This window comes from Ostrea edulis, chromosome 7 (assembly GCF_947568905.1).
Source record: "Ostrea edulis chromosome 7, xbOstEdul1.1, whole genome shotgun sequence".
Classification (NCBI taxonomy): domain Eukaryota; kingdom Metazoa; phylum Mollusca; class Bivalvia; order Ostreida; family Ostreidae; genus Ostrea; species Ostrea edulis.
The window spans coordinates 9,545,363-9,570,242 of record NC_079170.1 but is presented as its reverse complement, the minus strand read 5'-3'; the positions used below and the strand labels follow the sequence as shown (position 1 = coordinate 9,570,242).

At 36.5% G+C, this 24,880-nt stretch overlaps 1 pseudogene; it reads left to right on the top strand.

The window, feature by feature from the left end:
- Nucleotides 1-12,043: 12,043 nt before the first annotated feature.
- LOC125656739 (uncharacterized) lies at nucleotides 12,044-23,370 on the top strand (annotated as a pseudogene).
- The last annotated feature ends 1,510 nt before the right edge of the window (nucleotides 23,371-24,880 follow it).

The following is a 24,880-nucleotide window of genomic DNA, read 5'->3' as shown; positions in this document are numbered from 1 at the left end:
TCTTGTATTTTTCAAAATAGGTTAACATTTTTATTTTGTTGTAATATTACCAAATTTCGTATATCGGTCCAGTGGTTAGCTTAGTGGTTAGATCACCTAACTAATAATGCAAGGGCTCTGGGTTCGATACCCAATTGTTCCGAAAGATTTTTTTCCCCTTTGCTTCAGTAATGTTCATTTAGAAAAGCACAAGAGGTGATTTGACATTTTTAATTGCTACAACAAAGAACTATCAAAATACGCTACATTGTAAAACAGAAATGGTAATTACCCCAATATTTTTTGTAGTAACGTGATGGAGTGCAGTGAATTGTACGTGAAATGTCACGAACAATTACGTTATTGAGAAACGTCGCGTGTATTGTTTTATTTTAAGTTTTACCTCAGTCAAAATGATCTGATTTCTTCTACATTGTCCAGTTTTCAACTCCCTTCAATATGTGAGTGTCATATGTTCTACTTTAAAATGCTTGTCTTCAAATAGGGAAATTTAAAAATAACACCAAACATCACAGCTATAATATCAAATTAATGAAAATTGCAACTAAAAATGTCCACTTTTCGAAGCAATACTAGCTTTCAGTTTGGTGTTGAATTTTTTAGCTGCAAAATTGTGATTTACTATTTCAATAACAGAACAATAAGGCTTATAAACTTTTGTCATTAAAGGACACATCGCATGTTTTTAAACTTTTTAATTTTTCATGTAAAATTAATTTATTTGTGTTAGAAAACATATCCAGTGGCTCTGAATGAAGCAAAAGTACATTATTATCTTCCCGCACAATAAATGATTGTTATATAATGCAATACATGTATATCCAATAAATCCGAAATATTTATTTTGGTAGAATCTTAAACTGAATTAAAATTTTTATGAATGATTATGGTTAAAGTTACATACAAAACTATTATAATAGCACATTTCTACAGAGAAGTAAGAGTTTCAGGTTTAGAGCTAATGTTGCTTTAATCCGGTGAATAATTTGAAGCTAAAAACATCCAACACTTCATCAAAGGTGTGCTGTCACTTTCTATGAAATGAATTTGATATTTCACATACCATTCAAAACACCTGTAGCATTTTCAAAATAGGTTGTCAATGTGGGTGTGATATAACTATGGCAACCACAACACCATAGTTACCATGGAAACTATTATTCAGACTTGCACGAAATATCACGAGCTATCCTTCCTTTTCACGCTGCCGATAGATTCTTGTTAAAACTTATACATCAGGAGAATGCATATATACACACTACCTGTTGTCTAATCATGTTAAGTAATACATAATGGACTGTGTTTGAATTGAATTCTTGTTATACCCCTCACTGTATATTTTTTTTTATCAAATCGATGTCCCTGTTTTGAATCGGCGTTTAACTTTGTTCACAGCGATCTAGCAAGGCTTCTTGTACTTTCAGTTCCTTCAGGTCCATGGCAATGGAATGAATGAGAACAAACAGAGAATGATGGACGTTAATGAGCGAACCGTATACGATCTCACGAGGTCTCCTTAAATGTCAGACGCTGTCGGAAGTCTTGTAACTCCGCTACAATCACGTTGTAGCAACGATACGACACCGTATGCAATGAAGAAATAAACTTCATTTTTGAAAATACGTGAGAGTATAAACTGCGACGCTTCGCGAAGGAATATTTCATGCAGCGCGTCGTGAAAAGTAGGCCGGCGTGAAGTGTCGCAGTTCATACTTATTGTATTTTCAAAACTGAAGTTCGTTTCTCACATTTACATTCTACTTTACTTGATGTCGGACTTCCCAGCCGTTGACATGTACTTCCTATCAAGATTCATACGCGTATTGTTCACTGCTGCAGCGCATTCATGAGGAAATGGCGATCATTACAATTTGTAGAGACATCAAAGACAAAAACTGGAACTGTAAATAGCATAGCTACATCTAGATAGCAACAAAGTACGTCATTCATACCTGGGTACGTCGGTGAGAGGTTTTTTGTATGCCACAGTTACACCACAAGTTCATAAAAAAGTGAAAGGTACTTATATTTCACATATTGAGTGTCAAAGCAGTATCCCTGCTGTATCAGTACGGTGTAGTTTCGATTTTACGGCGTAGTTTCGTTTTTGCGGCGTACACACGTAACTTAAGTTGGCTCACTACACCCTGAAATAGTTTCTCAAATCAGTACGAATTGATTTCATCATAAAAGATATGATGATATATAATAGGTATATATGTCAAAAAGGCAGAAAATATGCATATTTGGATAAAAACATGATTTTTAAAAATTTGTTTCAACACATATGAACAAAAGACTCTTGGGAATTTGAACTCGAGATCTGCGGTTCACCAGTCCCAATGCTTTAATCACTGAACTACGATGATAGACAAACAAATCGGTCGATACAAATAATTTCACAAAACATTTAAATCGCCATCTTGTGACGTAGTGTCATAAAGGGTATAAGCTTTAGTGTAGTGGGTTACATTAAAGCTATACATGTATTACATGATATATAAGTAGCTGTGCATGCTATTTAAGTCCTTCTTTGTGTACTCCTAAGAAAAAGCGCCGCATTCTACAGTAACAAGAGATTGTATAATTTAACTCCAGAGTAATATTGCTAAAGTTTTGAAATATAAAGTCTCGTTAATCAGTGCATTTTTGGTTTATGCTAGACCAGAGATGAAGAAGGCTACCAGGAACTATGATTTTTATTTTATTTGCTCTCTGATTTCTTCAATTAAAATTTCCAAGAAAAAGTATTTCGTTACCCAATTTGAAACCTAATAGAATGATGATCTTCGTGAATACAATACGTCTAAGAAAGTAGAGCGTTTGAGGACTAAAGGAACGCTTTTAAACAAAACGAAAAGGACACACTTTTTAGAAAACGAGAGAGTGACGTGCGTGAAGAAATGTTTCGCGTATAAGAGCGGGGAAAAAATTCTAGCAAAATTTATTCTAATAAACTTTCTTAACAATTTACCCACTCAAATATAGAGAGAAATTTGTAAATATCCCAACACTTGTGCTACGGGCATTTACGTATTCCGCGTTAATTCTCAAACATTTACGTGGACATTGGAAATATTGGAAAACAATAAACTCTTATGGGATTTACTTACTAAATGATGGTTGTATATCAATTCACTTCCTCTGCAATATTACACCCGCATTACCAGTTAACATAATCGATCTTTGCTATGATGCAATAAGGTCCGTAGTTGAATGACATCTCATTAACTCATAAATAAGTCGTTAGCACCTGAATCTGAATTAAACGTAATAACCATACCCAAACGCGCGTCGTATATCTACAATGACATCATGTATATGAACAAATACACTATTTGTAAATATGTGAGGATTGCGAAGGAAGGAAAAGCGATTCACGATTAATTCTATAGATAAAATGCTATCGCCCCATGAATCTTAATAATGAAAGTGGCACTGAAACAATGCCTATTGGTTTATGATATAATTTGTCGATTTTATTGAAACGCTTAATTTAGAGAGAAAAAAATCCACTGGTTCCGAGAGTCCTGGTATGAATATTCTGAATGTACATTTAATGAGGATGCTTGACAATTGATTTGACAAATAGTCCTTACGGTTCCTCAGAGAATGCTTCCTAAAGAATATTTTTCTACATAGCCCCATTCACATTTAAAACACTTTCTACATTATCGGTGATGGTTTCTTAATAAGGTAACTCACTACATCAAGGCTGTTGTTTATAGTATGACACTACGTCACGACATGGCGATTTAAATGCTTTGTAGAATTATTTGTATGGCTCGATTTGTAGCTCAGTGGACCCGCAGATCCCGAGTTCAAATCCGATGTCTTTTGTTTATATACATATTGAAATTATTGTTTTGAAAATCGTGGGGTTTTTTCTTTCCAAAATAGCATATTTTTTGCCTTTTTGACCTTTTCTCATTTCATATCATCATATCTTACACGATTAAATCATATCGTACTGATTTGATGAACTCTAACAAGGTGTATTGAGCCACTTTAAAGTGACAACGCCAACCATGACACGTGACCTCCACATACTATATCCGAAAATCCCACGAATTTCGCTTATAGTACCGTGCGAGTGGTGAAGGAACAGTCGTCTGCGGTTTGATGCGGCGCCACGTGACGAAGAGAGCACCCTATCCTCTAGAACATGGCGAATTTCCTTAAGACAGCTATAGCAACATAGACATTTCATGGAGATGAATTAAGTTGTCCTCCATTATCTATCAAACCAACAGATCCACGACTCTCATTTCTATAAGCTCACTTACTTGTGAAATGCTACTTTAATCGAGACCATTGAAACCCCTGTACCATCAACTTGTTTGTCAGTAGCTTGCCTCGATTTTAAAACTTACCGTACACTGAACAAGCTCTTACGTATTGAATCAGTTGAGAGATATAAGTTTACACCATATGCAGGTGATAAAACGTCTTCGATGTATCTAAATATCGAGTTGAAGACCACAACAAGATATTGTGTTCTTCTCATGTACATCTGAATGCTTTTAAATAAATTCTGCCTCATAAGAATACAAAAACAGGTCAGCTAATAATGGAGCACCATTTGTGCCAACCAAGAAGTTAGAATTAAAAATAAAAAATGAAAATAGGAAATATCGAAATAGAATTTGGACAAGATGTGAGAGGCACATAAATTTAACCTGTCTGTTCCAGTAGTGACCTTGACCTTGATGATACTGACATGTCGAGCTACAGAGATCATTTGCATGTTGATGTGCATCCATTTACTAAGTATGAAGCCTGAAAGGTGACGCGTTTTTCATTGCATGAAATTAAACCTCTGTGGCCTGGTAATTTTTATGATTTGTTGTTGTACGTCCCACACGTGTAGAGATGTCACAAATAACTAGTGCTGTTATAACTTACGCATGCTGCGTTCGGTCGTTGTGTTGATGGTTCCTTCTCGTGCCAACGCCTACCATAACACAGGGCCTCGTTTTTAATGTCATATCCGAATGACATGTGACTCACTTCTAACGGCAGGTGTTTGACAAAGAAAAAGTCAGTGCCGATGTTACACGTCTTAGATGTGGCGCGGCGCTAGGATGAAAAATCGATGGTGTGTTTCCAGGTCGCGAAACGGGAGTCATAATCACAGGGCTACCGCAGCCGGTGCTTGGTCGTGACATTGACCTTGGACCTACTGACCTTTTGAGCAATATGGATCATGTACACGTTAATGGTTATAACCTAAGGACGTTTGAAGTCTAAGAGGTTTTAAAGCGTTGTACAAGATATGGGGGGATCTACCAAGGTGTACAAAGCCAATATGCATCTACTTCTGCGTGGAGGGGCATGTTATGGCAAGTTAGCTTGTCTATATTATTTATCTGTCTGTGTCGTATTGTCTTCAGTCCACTAGATAAGTTTTACTCCATTTACAGACGTTATCAAATGAGGACCGTTGGTTTGGTTGTATATTGTTTAACGTCCCTATTGAGAATCGTACGGAGACGTCACCATTGCCGGTGAAGGGCTGCAAAATTTAGGCCTATCTTCGGCGCCTACGACTTTTGAGTAGGGAGGGATCTTTATCATGCCACACCTGCTGTGACACGGGACCTCGGTTTTTACGGTCTCATTCGAAGGACCGCCCTTATGTAGTCGCCTTTTACGACAAGAAAGGGGTACTGATGACCTATTCTAACCCGGATCCCCAAAGGAGCAAATGAAGATGAAGTCCTATGCATGACACTCGGGGTCGTACGTAGCAGACAGAATGTTTTATAGTGTCACGGCTGTCATATCACAGGGCCCCAGGTTTTAAGGTCTCATTCGAAATACTCGGGACTCTTTTCGAGCGTTTGTTGAAGGAACACTCCCCCCCCCCCCCCCCCCCCCGCTAATTTTACGCCCTAAGTTTGACGCAGCTAAGACTCAAACCAACGACCTTCTGTTCACGACGCAAACACTATCACCACCGAGACACCGCGATCGGTTCAGAAAATTGTAATTACGGAATATGTTAATGGAAATACATAATTCCAAATTAGTTGTTAGTATCATGCAACGTGGTTTTTTGTTGTTGTTTTTTGTTGTTGTTTTTTTTGGCAATGTTCTCGAAATTTGAGAATGACTGTTTTAATTCAAACCATTGCAAAAAGTGATTTAATTTCACACCGTAGGCGCCGCACTAAATTTAGCTTATGAATATAATCTTCTCAGACGATATGCATTTGTTTTGTCATTCATTTCATTAATTATTTTTAAAGAAAAAGACTGAAATAGCTTTTGTTTTTAAGATAATCTGACAAAGATGAGGATATGTAAATCTTAGTAACTTTAGAAATATTCATAGCTTCTATCATAAGAAATACTACATGTACTTTTCTGTTAATTTCCATTGATGTAACGAAGAGTTGCACTATTAGGGACTTTTGTGCCAATCTATAAATAGGGAATGTTTTAGTTTTTATATTGTTTGACCTCGACAAATTTGTTTCGTAATCTAAGCCTCTATTGGAAATTGCATGTCACCAGTTAACGTAGCTTGATTTACACGCCAGATAAAGGGAAAGCAGTTTTGTTTTCGCTCTTTATTTTGTTGACCTTTAAGAACTATCACACGGAAACTGTGTAATGACTTTATCTGTGATGTTGAATGTTGAATATGAGATGGATAATTCGTCAACGTCTCCAATACGTTTGCCAATATTGTGCATTTTGTTGTCAAAGAAGCCTTTTAATTTCGAGTTTAGAATCGGAGAAAGTTTTGATTAAAACAATCAAAGTTATATTAGATAAATATTTAATAGATCACCTGAGTGACTCAGGTGACTAAGTGCTCTCTGTTTTGTCCGTTGTCGCCGTTGTATGTCTTTTAAACATTTTCAACTTCTTTTCTTTCAACTAATTTGGTATATAACATCTACGTTTACCTGATCAGGATATAGGGCTCACGGCGGGTGTGACCGATAGACAGGGGATGCTTACTTCTCCTAGGCACCAGATCCCACCTCTGGTGTGTCCAGGGGTCCTTGTTTGCCCAACTATCTATTTTGTATTGCTTATAGGAGTTATGAGATAGGTCACTGTTCGTTATCTTCACCTTCCATCTATGGTTCAAGGGGAACAAAATGTGTTAATTTCATGGACCCTGCATTCTTAGGGTATGAGAGTTGTGGCCAAAACCATCAAAATTAATGTAATCTTCAAAAACCCTAATTCTTCTTTACTACTGCCTGGATTTCTCAAAAGAAACGTACAAGTTGAGACTTGGACTTAAGTCTCAGATTTGGGTCATATTTTGACTGCTTAAATAAAAGAAAATTCAAAATTAAGTCTGACATTATTTCGAGAAATCCAATCAAGCAGTCAAACTATTGATATGATTTTAATGAGCAGTGAGCCCTATAACAAAATTGTGAAATGCATGAGCCCTGGGTTCTGGGTTCATGCCTCAGAGTGGAGCTAAGTTGGTGTTGGTCATATATCAAAAATGCATTTTATCCTCTTTGTTTCTGGATATCAAGGAGACAAAATCTACAATGTACAAAATATGAATATCGGTGAGTATTACAGAAAGTACAGAAAACAAAGTATTTGTGTTAATTTATTAAGTCCAAACGCCATAATTTGCCCCCCAAAAATCAATGGACCGAAACGAATTTCTAACTTCATCTGTCACTTGTCATGGTAAAGCAATGCACTATACATCACACGAATATCTGCAAGTATGACAAAAAGAAAGTGTGAGAAACTGAGTATTTCTAAGTCCAAGGATCATAACTCTGGACAGGAAAAACTTCGAACTTAATCTGTAACGAATATCTGCAAGCATGACGAAAAAAGTGCCGAAAATTGAGTATTGGCATTTATTTTCTAAGCCCAAGGTCCATAACTCAGAGAATAAACAATGAATCGAAACAAAATTTGATCTGTAACTTGTCATGGTAAATTAATGTACCAAATATCAGATGAATATCTGCAAGCTTGACGAAAACATTATGCATGTGTGGAAAACTGCTTTACCGGACTAACAGACAGACGGATGGACAGAGTGCAGACCTAAAGCCCCCCTTTGGCTCCAACAGTATGAGACTGATGTCCACTTAGTCATTTGGAACACCCGTTTGTACACTGAGCTAAATTGTTGGTACACCCAAGACTGGGACACACGGTAAACCAATACGGATTTATGCTTGTACATCATTAAACTAATTCAATGGACAGTCAAAGCTAAATTTAGACTGCAAGAACAAAGGATGATGTCACGGCAAAGCAACGACTCTTGTGAAATTCATTTCTCAATAAATCTATGCGAACCTAAATTAAAATCTTGTTTAAAATCCTTTTCGTTAGATATTGATGAAAAATAGCTCTCCTACTTTGCATCCCTAAATATGAATTAGCCTAAATAAAACAGCCGGAACAATCCTCAGGATTTAAAAAACGGAAATATGTATATTCACAATCCTCTTTCTAGTCAAATTTGCTGAAATATTAACTTTATTTCACACTTAAAAAATATAAGTCTGTGAAATGCTATTCTTCTTTTATCCATATCAAAACCTTTAAAAAGAGTAGATTCCATTACAGTAATGATTTTTTATGGAGATTCACAGTTGTTAATACTTATGAAAAATTTGATTCGTTAAATAATAAGTTAAACATCGTGGACGTTTCTGATACATAGAGTGCAGTTCAAACTAAACAAGGTAATATAGAGAATTTATACCCCCGCTCAAGGACATAATGATTGGGTGAAATACATGCCGATGGAGGGGGATCAATTACACATGGTACCCCCTCTCGCCCAAATTCACAAAATTTAGACACATCCTTTCACTAAAGCCTAATTTAAAATGTTTATAGATGAATTAGGGTCAATTAATTCACAAATGTTGTTGTATCGCGATTTCCAATGAAAGTTTATAAACAAAAATCATTCCCATGCTGATTTAACTTAAAACTCTCAAATGATTCGATACGAAAGAGCTTGTTTTGCGTATGATCAGGTTAAAAGAGAGAGAGAGAGAGACAGGCTACTAGTATTGACAAACAAGTTGATGTTACAGTCTCGTTTAAAGTCAGCATTTCTCAAATTCTATGGTCGTTATAACGGTCTAATTGCCAATACAACCTATAATTGGGTCAAATGCTGTCTAACGTGTTCATATCGTTCTTGGCACACTGATTTTAACTACGGATTACTCCATTTACCTGATCAAGACATAGGCTTACGGCGGATGTGACTGGTCGACAGGGGATGCTTACTCCACCTAGGTACCTGGCCCAGGGGTTCTGATTCCAAATACCCCTAATGATACATTAAAGAATTAATGGACACGTGAGTTTTTAGCTTATATTTCAGGTTGAATGATCCAGAGTCTACATTTGACTCGTTCTGTAGTGTTTAAGTGTTTAACTGATTCAGAGCACTTACGGGTGGGTGTATGGGTTGGATGAAGAGAAGGGAAACATATTGGGTATGACAAAGATTTATGTTATAAAAAAAATAGATGATGTAAGAAAATTGACAATTTTTGAAAAGGTGTGTCCAATCAATAATTTTGCTATATCAAAATTTATATATACAGCATCTATACTCGATTATCCAAGAGATCAAACAATCAAACTTTTTAATAATTTTATTTGGAACAAAAAGGACTGAATTGAAAGAAATACGATGATTGGGAAAATATCTAAAGGTGGTATCAAACTAGTTGACATTGAATTCAAAATAAAGTCATTAAAGGCGGCATGGCTGGAGAAGATATATTCCTCCAATGCCAGTTTAAAAAAATTTTTTGAATAGTTTTTGTATTGAAAGAAATATTGATATCGACTAAATACTGAAAACAAATGCTACAGTTGTGAATGATTTTGAACTAGTTAGCAATTTTAACACGTTCTATACTGAATTATTCATATCTTTCAATTCATGCAAAAGATGCCAGGACATCAATGATATGAAATTGTATGAAGTTCTATGTCAACCATTGTGGTGTAACAAACTTTTTCAATATAAAGGAAAATGTCTATTATTTGAAAATTGAATACAAAATGGTTTAAGATATGTGGTTGATATTGTTGATGAAAATAGTATTAAACCCACTGAATGGCTTTACGGTAATCTTATGAGAAAAAGAAATATTTTATGCGAATAAAAAATCATGAGTAATATTTTTAGAAAGCTAAGAAATTTGAATTTTCAAGATTTGCCCTATCAAAACCTGCGCTTGAAACTCATTTTTGAAATTACAACAATGAAAAAACCTCTTCAAATAACTGATATTTAATCGAAAAAGATGTATACCATTTTTGTTCAAAGGAAATTTCATAGCCCCCCCCCCCCCCCCCCCCCCCCCCTGTATCAATCCTACTATAGCAGAACTTTAAATATTAATAAACCCTCCTGGAGTCTCATTTACAAAAACAAAATCGTAGATATGTATGAAAAAAAAGGTAGCAGAATTTAATTTTAAACTTCTCAATAATCTTCTATGTAACAAATCTTTTCTCATAAAAATAAAGAAAACCGAATCAAACATGTGTGAATTATGTAAAGAAAATGTTGAAGACAATGAACACTTGCTTTATTTTTGTGAAAATGTAAAGCATATATGGGAAATAACGTCAAGGGTTTTCAAAGAGGGTGTTGCACCAAAGCGAGAATTTTCCCTAATCGGAGTTCGCTGCCAGCACTCGGGACGTAGAACTGACCTTCGTCCATATTTATACTCATATTGCGTATTTTCCATTGAAATACCTGTAGGATTCCCCAGTACTAAGGGTAAGCCTAATACATTTTGTGTGTCAATACATTATACATGTAGTATACACATAAATAGTTTTAAAATCGTGAAAATTAAATTGTTTGGCTTTTTTCTCTCTTCTGGGTATCAGAAACAATGTATACGGTTACATGTTACGGGTGTATCAAATATTTGATATTATATTCTACTACAGTCTTATACTCGTATGTATTTTTTTCTACAACCAACAGTTAGCAACTGTGCATGAATCTGACCAAAATATGGGAAGTTTAATACGCATTAATACAGTTAACAAAATTATATGTACATGCACCTGAAAACATTAAAACATTAATTCACCATAGCGATGTGTTACTGGAATACATAACATCTTATCCATTGAAACTGTTTAACGCTTATTTACCTTGTTTGGCCTTAAAGTTTTTCTTTCAGAGCTTTGCCAAGTTCACAAAGGGTTTTCATGAAAAACACCATATTATTCCTTTTTCAATACCTTTCACTCAGAAAAACATACAAGTTCTCGTTAGCAACCTTGACTATTAAACACAGGTATTGCATAATGTATTCCGCGTGTTTACAGCGAATCCCATTCACAAACTAAACATTGTCCAGGTTGGAAGCTGATTGCTTGATTTAAACTAGAATTATTTTTGGCAAATTTTGTCAATACACGTCTTTTAAACTTATTTTCCAAAATGTTTGAATCAACACATAAGTTCCAATTGGTTTTATCATATATTTGATTAACTTAATTTTATCGATATTTCATGCAACACCTTTAGGGAAATTAACATGAGACATGCAACACCTTCAAATTTGACATGAGATGGAAACACAATCATTCTTATTGGAAACAGCCATGGAATTGTCATTTTGAATAACGTAACTATAGCAAATGTTATTTACAAATACAAGATGTACTGTAGAATCAAAGGAATTGAAGAAAGTACCGAAAATATATATATGCATGTTAAAGCTTCTTTAAAGAGGTACTCTCATGCATACAAAAGGCTACATATAGATTTCAATGATATGTTTGAAAAAATTAGTAGTATATTGTGATGCAATTATACATATATATCGATGTTTTCTTGTTATCAAGACATGCGTCCGAATGTCTTGAACATTGTAAGGGCACTTTGAAATATGAACAAGCTATTAAAAAAAGAAGAAGAGATGGGAAATGGTATTCCGGACATGATAATAGTATTTTAGATAGATCGCGACAGATCTTATCATCTAACCTTCTCAGCTCCTGTGAATTCGGTATTGAACGAGTCTCGTAAATGGCTCTCAACGAGGTTTTGTATGTTTTGCAACAGCTTTGAGTGTAACTTTGTTGCCATGCGGGTAATTTTAATTGGATAATTAACAACTTGTGTCTTTGAATTTCATAGTTTAAGAACTGCCTTCGGACGTAGATTCTAAAAAAAATAATTCTCAAATCAACAACATGTAAGACGTATGACTTTTCAACACTTTCCACGACCATTCCTCACGATGAATCAAAGACTAAACATTTTGACATCATAGACATCTGTTTCTTTAGAAGAAAACAAGAAGAAGGAAATATCCTTATCTAATTAGTCATCCAAAACATTGCTTTGTTAAATACCACTCTAATTCTACGCACACGTACTGTGAAGTTGATATCAAAATGATGCTGGAGTTCCTTATTGACAATATCTTCCTAGTCATTTGTGATCAGGTCTTTCAACAGATTGTTGGTATTCCCATGGGTATGAATTGTGTTCCTTTATTAGTTGAATTACCAGTGAGAAGAAAAAATATCTTCCTGTGGCCTTCAATTTGATAATTCGATGTATCGATGACGTTTTATCTATTAACAATATTCATATATATCTTTGCATGCTGTGTGTATAGCTGTTAATAGAATATCAGGTGTCCTCTTTCAAATTTCAAATATATTCATAGAAAACTATTTCTTAGTTGTTAGGCACTGCCAATTGTTTTATTTTATAAACCTTCACCCTGAAGACTTTCTAGTCAATCTTTCAAGTCTTTTTAAACCCTTGAATGTAAAGAAGGAAAACATACGTTGAAAAAATATGAAGGAAACATGCAACACTGTAACAGGGATGTGACTGAATTCCTCAGAAATCAGAGGAAAACTGGTCAAAAGGAGAGGAAAACCCCTCACCCTACCTGGAAAAGTATCATTTTCTGCTACTTTAGATCAAATCCAGAGCGTTTCATTTTCGAAAATTGAGCAAATCAGAGGATTTCACACCCCTGCTATAATGAAGAAAACATGTCTATCAAACTGGTTATGTCACTGGTTCTAAGTTATATATCTATTGTTTCTCACGAACCATTACGTAAACACAAGAAGCTTAAGATGCATGATTTGATTAAAGATAGGCAAATGACTTTCCCAGTGAAAAATATTGAAACGTGATTAGTCCTGATCGTTATTGCGAATCTGAGTGGAACGGTCTGGGCGAGAAATGGCATGTTATTTCCTTAGTGAGAATCATGTTTCTGTGTGATTACCAATAATGGACAATTCACATCCATCATTGATATTACTCCGAGGGTGGGCATTTAACGTGGCCGCTGGTGACCGCTAACGAATGATTGAAATCGACGTCAGCCATGCCGGTGTTGCCTTCGCATTGATGGGTTTTGCACAAATCGCTTAGAGCTAGAAGGTCAAATTTGAAGATTTCCTTTATTTTCACGTTTACCGGAAACGTGCCTATCCAGATCGCAAGGTTTTTTTTAATTTCTATATCACAAACAGTTCATAACACTTCAGTAAAAATTGTAATAAAGTTACAGATTAGGAAATGAATACAGACCCAAATTGGCAAAATATAACATATTGATTTAGAAAGTAATAGGAGAAGTGCTAGATCTTTGTAATGTAAGAAATGACTTCATTTCTTATTTTCATTCTTTTTTGGTTGAGTGTTCATAGGATTAATAATCGTTTTCTCGAAAGATTGTTTTTAAATTCCCTACGAAACCACAGAATTTTGTATACAAGTATCAATTTTAAAAACTCCATTGTCCAGGTACAGTGAACAGTGGTATTTTTTTCTTTCAAAGTATGTATATTACCTGTATACAAAGGAAACAAATCACATACCTATTTGATAAAGTCATAATCTTCTTGACTCAAAACATGAATCCTAAATTACTTATTTTTTTCCGGGGCTTTTTCACTCGAGACGTCCTTGCACGTAGGTGAAGTGCTATAAATGTATGACCTGCACATCGCACTCGGGCTCTAGCTGTGAGGGTTCTTAATCATGCCGACACCTATCATGACACGGGTCCTCGGTTTTTAAGATCCCATCCGAAAGACCCGCGACCTTCACCTCTTAATGCCGCTTCCGCGAAGGATCTAGTCTACGTCTTGGGTTTGACGCGGTCAATGCACGAATGGGGCTCGAACTCACGACCCCCAATCACTAAACGGACTCCCTAACTATTGAACCACTACGACTGGTAAATCCCAAATTAATCAGTTGGTCTAATTCTATGAAATGAAATCCAAAGAATGCATTAATTTTAATTCGCACATGTTTATTCATTTACGTATATGTATTTCATAGATTTAATAGAGATGTGACTGGGAGAGGGCCTGCACCGGCTATGCCTGTTGCCCCATCCTATCAAGTTTTTGAATAAAATATGTTTGAATTAAATTAGAGATGTGACTGATCTGCCGATACCGATGGTATTGATGAATTCTCTAAAGTCATGAAAAAATGTCATGTTAATTGGGATAAAAAAGAATAGGTATTTGTTTGCACGCTCTCTTGTAAACGTCCCATTCCAAAAATGTTCCACAATGTAGAGACGACGTGAAGCGCTACAAAATTTGACCTATCCGTGGCGCTCCAGACCGTAGATTGAGGGGATTTTTGAAATCATTTCAACCCCTACTAAGACAAGGGACCTCTAATCCGAAAGACACGTGACTTTTACTTCTAATGACGGGCGCTGAGCGAAGAAATGATCGCCACCTATGCTCTCGTCATTACGAGATCTTTTCTCGTGATTACGAGATAGTGATATGTGCGAATTCTTTTTTTTTATACATGATATTAATAAGCTTTCGTACAATAGTCATCAACACCTAAACCACGTGGGATTTTTTCCAGAACAGAGCCAGTATCCAATCATCTTTATGAAATGAACAGCTGCCCGATCATGATTCTTTGTTCAACTATAGTGAGTACCAATGGGTAAATTATTGTAGTTGTCCAGTGACCTCGAGAGCATCTTAATACATCAGATCAAAAGACACAAATGCAATCGTTTTATGAAGTATTATCCAAAATTAAAAAAAAAAAAGACAACTCTTTTTCACATGAAAATCTTTTCGGTGAAATTGAAAACGACACTTGGAAACAGAAATATGATATTAATTTGTGTTATATTATTTTGCTCATATTTTTTTTTACCAACTAATCATATCCAACTAATTATATTGTACATTCTTAATTTACAGAGAAAACAAAATCCAATGACACTCTAAACATGATATCATTCACGTGAGCATTACCGGAAACCATCAAATAACTTTTAAGAAAGCCAATTCTAGTTGCAAAATAGTTCATGATCATCATGTGCGTAAACTTTCTATTTTTGTACTTTGTCGGTGAATTAGGGGGTGTGGGACTACAAATGTAATATAAGTTTCATTTACTAGTATTATCGGCCGCCAGGAGGCGGTGGGATATACATATATATGAGTTGCTGTGGTATTTTATATACATTCAATAAAGGTTTATAATAAGATTATTATACGGAGTTGATGTTCCTTAACAAAATCCTATTTCTAGTTTTTCAATTTTTTCTTGGATGTCACCCAATGCTGTAAAAAAGAGTTTGAAGTGCGAGCATCATATAAAACAAAGACCGGGATAGATAATTATACTTTTTAGCTCACCTGAACCGAAGGTTCAAGTGAGCTTTTCTGATCACATTTTGTCCGGCGTCCGTTTGTCTGTCTGTCCGTCTGTCTGTAAACTTTTCACATTTTCATCTTCTTCTCATGAACCACTGGGCCAATTTCAACCAAACATGGCCAAAAGCATCCTTGGGTGAAGGGCTTTCAAGTTTGTTCAAATGAAGGGCCATGTCTCTTTCAAAGGGGAGATAATCACAAAAATGCAAAAATAGGGTGGAGTCATTTAAAAATCTTCTTCTCAAGAACCACTGGGCCAGAAGAGCTGAAATTTACCTGAAAGCTTCCTGACATATTGCAGATTTAAGTTTGTTCAAATCATGGCCCCCGGTGGTAGGATGGGGCCACTAGGGGGGATCAAAGTTTTACATACAAATATATAGGGAAAAACTTTAAAAATCTTCTTCTCAAGAACCACTAAGCCAGAAAAGCTGAGATTTACATGAAAGCTTCCTGACATAATGCAGATTCAAGTTTGTTCAAATCATGGGCCCCGGGGGTTGGATAGGGCCACAATAGGGGATCAAAGTTTTACATACAAATATATAGGAACAATCTTTAAAAATCTTCTTCTCAAGAACCACTGAGCCAGAAAAGCTGATTTTTACATGAAAACTTTCTGACATAGTGCAGATTCAGGTTTGTTCAAATCATGGCCCCCGGGGATAAGATGGTCCCCAAGGCGAATCAAAGTTTTACACACAAATATATAGGAAAAAACTTTAAAAATCTTCTCAAGAACCACTAAGCCAGAAAAGCTGAGATTTACATGAAAGCTTCCTGACATAATGCAGATTCAAGTTTGTTCAAATCATGGGTCCCGGAGGTTGGATGGGGTCACAATAGGGGATCAAAATTTTACATACAAATATATAGGAACAATCTTTAAAAATCTTCTTCTCAAGAACCACTGAGCCAAAAAAGCTGATTTTTACATGAAAACTTTCTGACATAGTGCAGATTCAAGTTTGTTCAAATCATGGCCCCCGGGGGTAGGATGGGGCCACAAGGGGGATCAAAGTTTTACATACAAATATATAGTTAAAATCTTTTTCTCAATAACCACTGAGTCAGAAAAGCTGATATTTACAAGAAAACTTTCTGACATAGTGCAGATTCAAGTTTGTTCAAATCATGGCCCCCGGGGGGTAGGATGGGGCCACAAGTGGGGGGGGGTCAAAGTTTTACATACAAATATAGGAAAAAGCTTTAAAAATCTTCTTCTCAAGAACCATTGGGCCAAAGAAGTTGACATTTACATGACAGCTTTCTGACATAGTGTAGATTCAAGTTTGCAAAGGGTAGTTTGGGCCATAATAGGGACCAAGGTTTTACATGCAAATATATATATGGAAAGTCTTCAGATATGGGCCAAGGTGACTCAGGTGAGCGATGTGGCCCATGGGCCTCTTGTTATGTTTTCGAAATGAAAATGTCTTCATTTTATTTCGTAAACTGCAGTAAGGTATATTGATGCACTCTAATCACAAACCATTTAAAGATATCGGGCTCGGGAATTCAAAAACTCCTAAGACTTCCTTCTTCCGTTGGCTTCTTTCACAAGCAGACGTCCTGAAAAATCGTAAGATGAATCCACATTAATCGCGAGCTTTTCTTCGATTGGTTGTTGATTTTTTTTTTTTTTTGGTTCATTACTGGACACGTTGCTTACTCCTCCTAGGCACCTGATCCCACCTCTGGTGTGTCCAGGGGTCCGTGTTTGCCCAACTATCTATTTTGTATTGCTTGTAGGAGTTATGAGATTGATCACTGTTCGTTATCTTCACCTTGCATACTGTATAGACGCGTTGTGTTGTGGTTTATGTTGCGGCACGTTATGCATTATAGTGAAAGGCCATTTGGCGATCAGTCCTCTGATAGTGGCCCATATGAGTCGTGTCGAGAATCGAGTAGAGAAGATTCAAGTGATAATGCCCAGGGAGCTCAAAATGATGACAACTTCTCAATTCATGCTAACAATGAGTCTGACTCGGAAAGATTCGACCCTATTTAGGGTGAATCTTCTTTCCTATTAAAGGGGCGTGACATCTTACTGTATAAAGTACTTTTATAAACATCTGAAAGATGGGAGCATCAAAATAAATATTCTAGATGATGTCCCTGTGCCATCAGATGTTTTCTGTAACCCTCCGAACGTTGACTAGTAGAAGATTTCATAACTATGTCAGCTCTATGTTTCTTAAGTTGCATGACATCCAAATGAAAATAACATAAATTATGGGACCATTGGTCAAAGTTTGCTCAGCCATTGGTGGGACAAGGAAAGGGCGGGAAGAGAATGACGAATTTTAGTAAAGCAAGTGGTCGTTTTAGACAGGTATATGCTACTTGCGTGTATGAACGACGCTTACACTTCCTGGTCAAGATCATAAAAGGCGTAAATAATGCCAAAGAGCAACTGAAAACTTACGAACATGATTTAGCTCAGGAGACTGATACCCTGTAAGGAGACACTATATATAGAGCCCTAAATCTTAAATGCAAGAGGAAGAAATGTACAAGAGAAATATCCCGTGATATCCAATCAAAACGTACCGGTCGCGGAAGGGCAGTGGTAAAGCGTTCGCTTCGTAACCGGGAGGTCGTGAGTTTGAACCCAATCCGTGCCATGACCGCGTCAAAACTAAGACGTTAACATAGGTAGTGATTGCTCCTTCGCCAAACGCTCGGCATTTAGAAGGATCACGAGTCGATCGGATATGATCTTAAAAACGGAGGTTCCATGTCGCGGCAGGCGTTGGCACGTTAAAGGACCCTCACTGTTACGGTCCTGAGCGCTAAGCATAGGTCTAAATTTGTGGTACCTCACCAATAGTTGGTGACGTCTCAATACGAGGGGAAGATTCTGCCCTTGCGCAGTGATAGGCAGGGATGACCGCACACCTATCACTATATCAATACCGGTTCTAGTCAGAGATACCGGCAGAGATGTCCTCACACCTTATCTTGCGCAGTATTAAGCAGGGATGTCGCACACTTGTAGCTAAAAGATGCTAAAATCCAGAGCAGGGATGAACACACACTCTGGCAGTATTAAGCAGGGATGACCACACACTCTGTCAATATTAAACAGGGATGACCACACACTCTGGCAGTATTAAGCAGGGATGACCACACACTCTGGCAGTATTAAGCAGGGATGACCACACACTCTGGCAATAATAAGCAGGGATGACCACACACTCTGGCAATAATAAGCAAGGATGACCACACACTCTGACAATAATAAGCAGGGATGACCACACACTCTGACAATAATAAGCAGGGATGACCACACACTCTGGCAGTAATAAGCAGAGATGACCACACACTCTGGCAGTAATAAACAAGGATGACCACACACTCTGGCAATAATAAGCAGGGATGACCACACACTCTGGCAATAATAAGCAGGGATGACCACACACTCTGTCAGTAATAAGCAGGGATGACCACACACTCTGACAGTAATAAGCAGGGATGACCACACACTCTGGAAGTAATAAGTAGGGATGACCACACACTCTGGAAGTAATAAGTAGGGAAGTTCGCCGACGTTTACGTACCTAGCTGGGCTTGTAGAGTTTTACCTTTAAAACCGTCCTTTTCCAAATGTCTAGCAAAATCCTATATATTCGCAATACCTTATATGATCCGTAGTGTATAATTACAAATTAAGAAAAAAATACGAATCATACCCGAACTGACTAATCTTTATAAAATCTACTAAAAAATCGTTTTATCGATTAACTATGATCATGTTCATCCATACGTCGATTTCTGTGAACTCTAAATAAAAGACATCACATTCCTCTGATGGGTTACTTTGTCCTCTCATTTTAGAACCCCCCCCCCCCTCCACACCACCACACCCCTCCGTTTTTGAGGCATTGGCACTGTTGTTAAATCCGGGTTCACTGACATTCGAATTTGTTTCCCGTTCCATTGATCCACCTAATGGATCCACCAAGTTATCGCCTCTTTGAATGTTTTGAGAAGAGCAACCCTTTTCTGATCATTCTCCTGTGATTTCAGAAGATACTTGGTCTGGAACATTTGTAACTCTCTTACGTACAGAGAAGCCGGGCTAACAGCCTCTACTGTGGCATTTAATGTACCGATTAAACAATTCTGGAATTCAAACAGTTTCCTTGCCTAGTGGATTTGAACATTTTTGCATTACACCAGCTACTTTTGTACAACAGCTGCTTTTGTTTCTGAAAGAGAAAGGTGAAGATAACGAACAATTATCAATCTCATAACTTCTATAAAGGTGAAGATAACGAACAGTGATCAATCTCATAACTCCTATAAAGGTGAAGATAACGAACAGTGATCAATCTCATAACTCCTATAAAGGTGAAGATAACGAACAGTGATCAATCTCATAACTCCTATAAAGGTGAAGATAACGAACAGTGATCAATCTCATAATTCCTATAAAGGTGAAGATAACGAACAGTGATCAATCTCATAATTCCTATAAAGGTGAAGATAACGAGCAGTAATCAATCTCATAACTCCTATAAAGGTGAAGATAACGAACAGTGATCAATCTCATAACTCCTATAAAGGTGAAGATAACGAACAGTGATCAATCTCATAACTCCTATAAAGGTGAAGATAACGAACAGTGATCAATCTCATAATTCCTATAAAGGTGAAGATAACGAACAGTGATCAATCTCATAATTCCTATAAAGGTGAAGATAACGAACAGTGATCAATCTCATAACTCCTATAAAGGTGAAGATAACGAACAGTGATCAATCTCATAACTCCTATAAAGGTGAAGATAACGAACAGTGATCAATCTCATAACTCCTGTAAAGGTGAAGTGATCAATCTCATAACTCCTATAAAGGTGAAGATAACGAACAGTGATCAATCTCATAACTCCTACAAAGTTGAAGGTAACGAACAGTGATCACTCTCATAACTCCTATAAAGGTGAAGATAACGAACAGTGATCAATCTCATAACTCCAATAATCAATACAAAATAGAGTTGGACAAAAACAACTCCCTGTACACACCAGAAGTGGTATCAGGTACCTAGGAGAAGTAAGCATCCGCTGTCGACCGGCCACGCCCGCCGTGAGCCCTATATTTTGATAAGGTAAATGGAGTAATCCGTAGTCAAAATCAGTGTACCAAGAACGACATAACAATCGGTACCAAACATATCAGACAATATTTGACCTAAAGATATGTTGTTTTGGCAAACTAGATCATTATAAAGACAATAGAATTTGTGAAATGTTGACTTCAAACGAGACTGTTGAAACTCTTTTAACATCAACGTGTTTGTCAGTAGCTTGTCCCAATTTATAAAAAATGATCATACGTAAAACAAGCTCTTGCGTATCGAATAAGATATAAGCATCATATGCAGGTGATACTGGGATATTCCTACATAAATATGGAAAGATGACGATGTAGAAGCTGAAATCATCCCGTATCTCATAAAGTCGAGTTGTTTGTTTGCCGTTAATGTTTATTTTCAATAAAATATATAAGTTCGAAGCAGATGTGGAGGACTCTGTGGTGTCTTTTATTTCGAGTTCACAGGGATATATCGAATCGATATATGACTGAAAATTATTATTGTTCACGCCCCTTTGCAAAGAAAAATGATTGACAATCGTGAAAATGGAGTAAATAACTATAAATGATAAATGGTTTGCGGTCCATGTTTGTTTTTTTTTTTTTTTACACTTTACTTTCACTTCTGTCGGAAATCCCAGTTGTTAAAATAGACATAATACTTTATCAAAATTCATACGCGCATTGTTCATAACGACAGTACATTCATGAGGAAATAACTATCATTACAGTTTGTAAAGATATCTAAGGAAAAAACATTGGAATTGTAAATTTCTAACCAGTATTAATATAAGCTAGTTTTTTCTCGTTGACGGAAAATACGTGTTGACGTCAAAGGCGCTAAAGGTCTAAGGTAAGGTAGAGTGCATTATAGAGTTTGTAACAAAATGTCTACAGAGCAGGAAAAGTCGATAGAGAACAAAATATTCACATTCGTATACAAAACCAAGTCACTATTGTAAATAATGTTGTAATATTGTCAAAAGATGTATATACAACATTCAGAAAAACAAAACACCCATCTAATCGTTTTGACTTGTTAATTGAAAATTTAGCTAAGGTTTAATGCTGAAAGAAATTCAAGGTGACTACTTTTTATTGCAATGTCTATTTCTATATCCATGGCTATAGACTTGTGATTTGCTGACAGAAATAAAGCATTGTATATCATTTGTCATCTTTTTTCACTGACGATTTCCAAAAATACCTAGCGCCGTGGAAAACATGGTTTTTTTTCTGCCACTGTCCCATGTTTGAGGGATACATTTGTCATTAACGGCATCATACGGACTTAGGGAATGGAACATTTTCTAAGAATACAATTCAGAAGCTGTTTGAAAATTTAGCCCAATAATTACATTCCATTTGTTACTTCGACGACTCAGCTGCATCAACATACTTCTTTTCTGAAAACCAGTTCGCAATCTACAGGAAGACTACGAAAACTCGGAAGTCCATGGGACCACTACAAAAACTCAATACTTCGAGATTTCAAGAGTTCGAAAATCGGAAATTCCATTGACAAACTGAAAGTTTTAACACTGTTTATAGTAAAATCTATATCTTATACTTCTCTAAACACATTTTTTTTTCACCTGAAATATGAAAAGCTTAATCCTTTGATCTGAGTTTATTTATTCTGTATTGTGCTATACGGCTCAGAATTATGATCACGACTCATATTTGCTTGCCACATTCGAAACTAAATCAGGATTGCGGTTAATCGCAGTTTGATCATGTAACAGATTAATTAATCCCTGGATTGGAATCGCTGGCGCGAAGTCGTTGTTTATCCCATCATCGCTAATTCGCGTAATTTATCCCACTACGACGTCAAGTCGTGTTTTCAAAACAATGGCCACCTCGCGGGTACAGTCACGAGTGACAGGCAATGGCCGCCTCGCGGGTACAGTCACGAGCGACAGGCGGTTGGTGTAAACCATTAGCACACTTATGCCAGTATACAGTGACTTTCATCAATATCAAGTACCAAAAGCCCATAGCAGCTAGTTATATTGGAATCAAACTCTAAAATAAAAACAGATTCTGTTATTCAGTATTTAGAACATTCCTACCGAAAAAGATTTGTTTGGATTCTTCTGTGCGTAACTATTATGCAAGTTGGATATTGTTTGAATTCATACAAGGAACTCAAAATTTTAACAGGCACTGTTGCAAACACATTTTGTTTCAGTAACATTTTTTTTCACTTTATCAGCACCATTTAACGAGTTTTTTTTTTTTTTTTCTTTCTCCATCTAGAGAGCGTCCAGGCTTATGTGGGGAGTATATACAAACGTCTAGGTGCTATAGACTAATTTCGAACTTTGTCAACTGTGTTACCATCTGCCACAAAAAAGTTGTTCCTTTATACATATGTAATCATATATGTAAAACAATAAATTAGAAGATTAGAAGTGATAGCCATCCGTCGTCGTTCACATTCGAACTTAATCAACTTCGTCTCTGTGTTTCATTAAATATTTTACAGAACATATTCGATGAAAGGAAAACTAAAATGGTGATTAATTTTTGTGATTTTGTTTACTAGATCATTGCCATTTAACGAGGGGGGGGGGGGATTCTATTTCTATAGAGAGCGTTCAGACGTTTGTGGGAAGTATCACAAACGTCTGGATGATCAAGATTAATTTCGAACTTTGTCACCTGCGTAGCCACCCGCCACAAAAAGTAGTTCCTTATCATATTATACGTAAAACGACAAATTAGAAGTGATAGTTATCCTATTTCGTTCGATATGCTCTGACAATTGAACTCAATCAACTCCTCTGGATGTACAGGGCCGTTTTTCAGAAAAATCCTTGATAAAAGAGAAACTAAAATGGTGCTTAATGTAATATCCCTATCTGAAGGGTTGGGTCAAAACTTAAAAATAAATTTAATGTTAAACTTATCAATCTTCATAACTCTGTGACCTTTTTTATTTTTTGTTTTAGAAATACCTCTATGTATAGGCATGATGAGCAAGGATGCCTCTACAAAAATATGAAATCCATGACCCTGGATCTGGGGACTCGGTGACAGGGTGTGGTTTATAGTTTTCAAGGTGAAAAAAAAAATATTTTTAAAAGTCTTATGAAATCCTTGACATCAAACCTTGACACTGAGTACATAGAATAATGAGAGAGACCTTACCTTTACCAAAAATCGTGAAATTCATGATTCAAAGACTCGGGTGCAAGGGAAGGGCTTTATGGTTTATTAATTGAAAATACGCTATACATTGGTTCCTTGTAAATAGTCTTCACCTCTTGGCATCAAAGACCAGGACTGAGTACATAGTAACAATGAATCCTTTGTCCGTGGATCAGGGATTCTATTGCTGCGACGGGGTCAATATTTCTTAGGAAAGAAAACACCCTATGAAATCTTTGCAGAACTTCTGTTCTCACGGACACGTAACACAGAACTATATTGTCATGATGAGCAGGGATGCTTAGACTACCGAAATTGTGAAATTCTTTTCCCCGTTAGTTAGTGGTTTTGGTGAAAGGACGGAGCTTTATGGTTAATTTATTGAAAATGTATGACTTCTTTAATAAGTCCTGGTGTAGATTTCTGACACAGAATATGGTGAATAAGCCCTGTCACGATAATTTCCGCACTTTCTCTTTGAACAGCTATGATGGTCTCGATGCTACGAGGAATTATTTTCTCCCACAAATCCCAAAAGTCTTGTTTTTTCGCCATTCCCAAAGGAGACCCCATTTTTATTTGTCCTAAATGTGTTTAGCATTATAAATCCCTGACTTATCATGTAATTTTAAATTGAAAGCTAAAGAAAATTCTTCATTTCTGCGTAATTCCGTGGAGGGCGGTGTGATGATACGACATTACAATGGAGTACACAGATAAAGGTCAATTTTGAGTTCAATGACTAGATCCTGACCTTGGTATCTCGAATTAATCCTTTACAGTTTCAAAAGATGTAGAAAAAGTCTCCCCAGCATGTTACGTACACCTTGCATAAAGATCGGAGCGAGAACAGTTGTTAGGTCAAGAAAGACAATCTGGAGTGGACATCGATCGAACGTGGTGTATCCGTATGTATACAC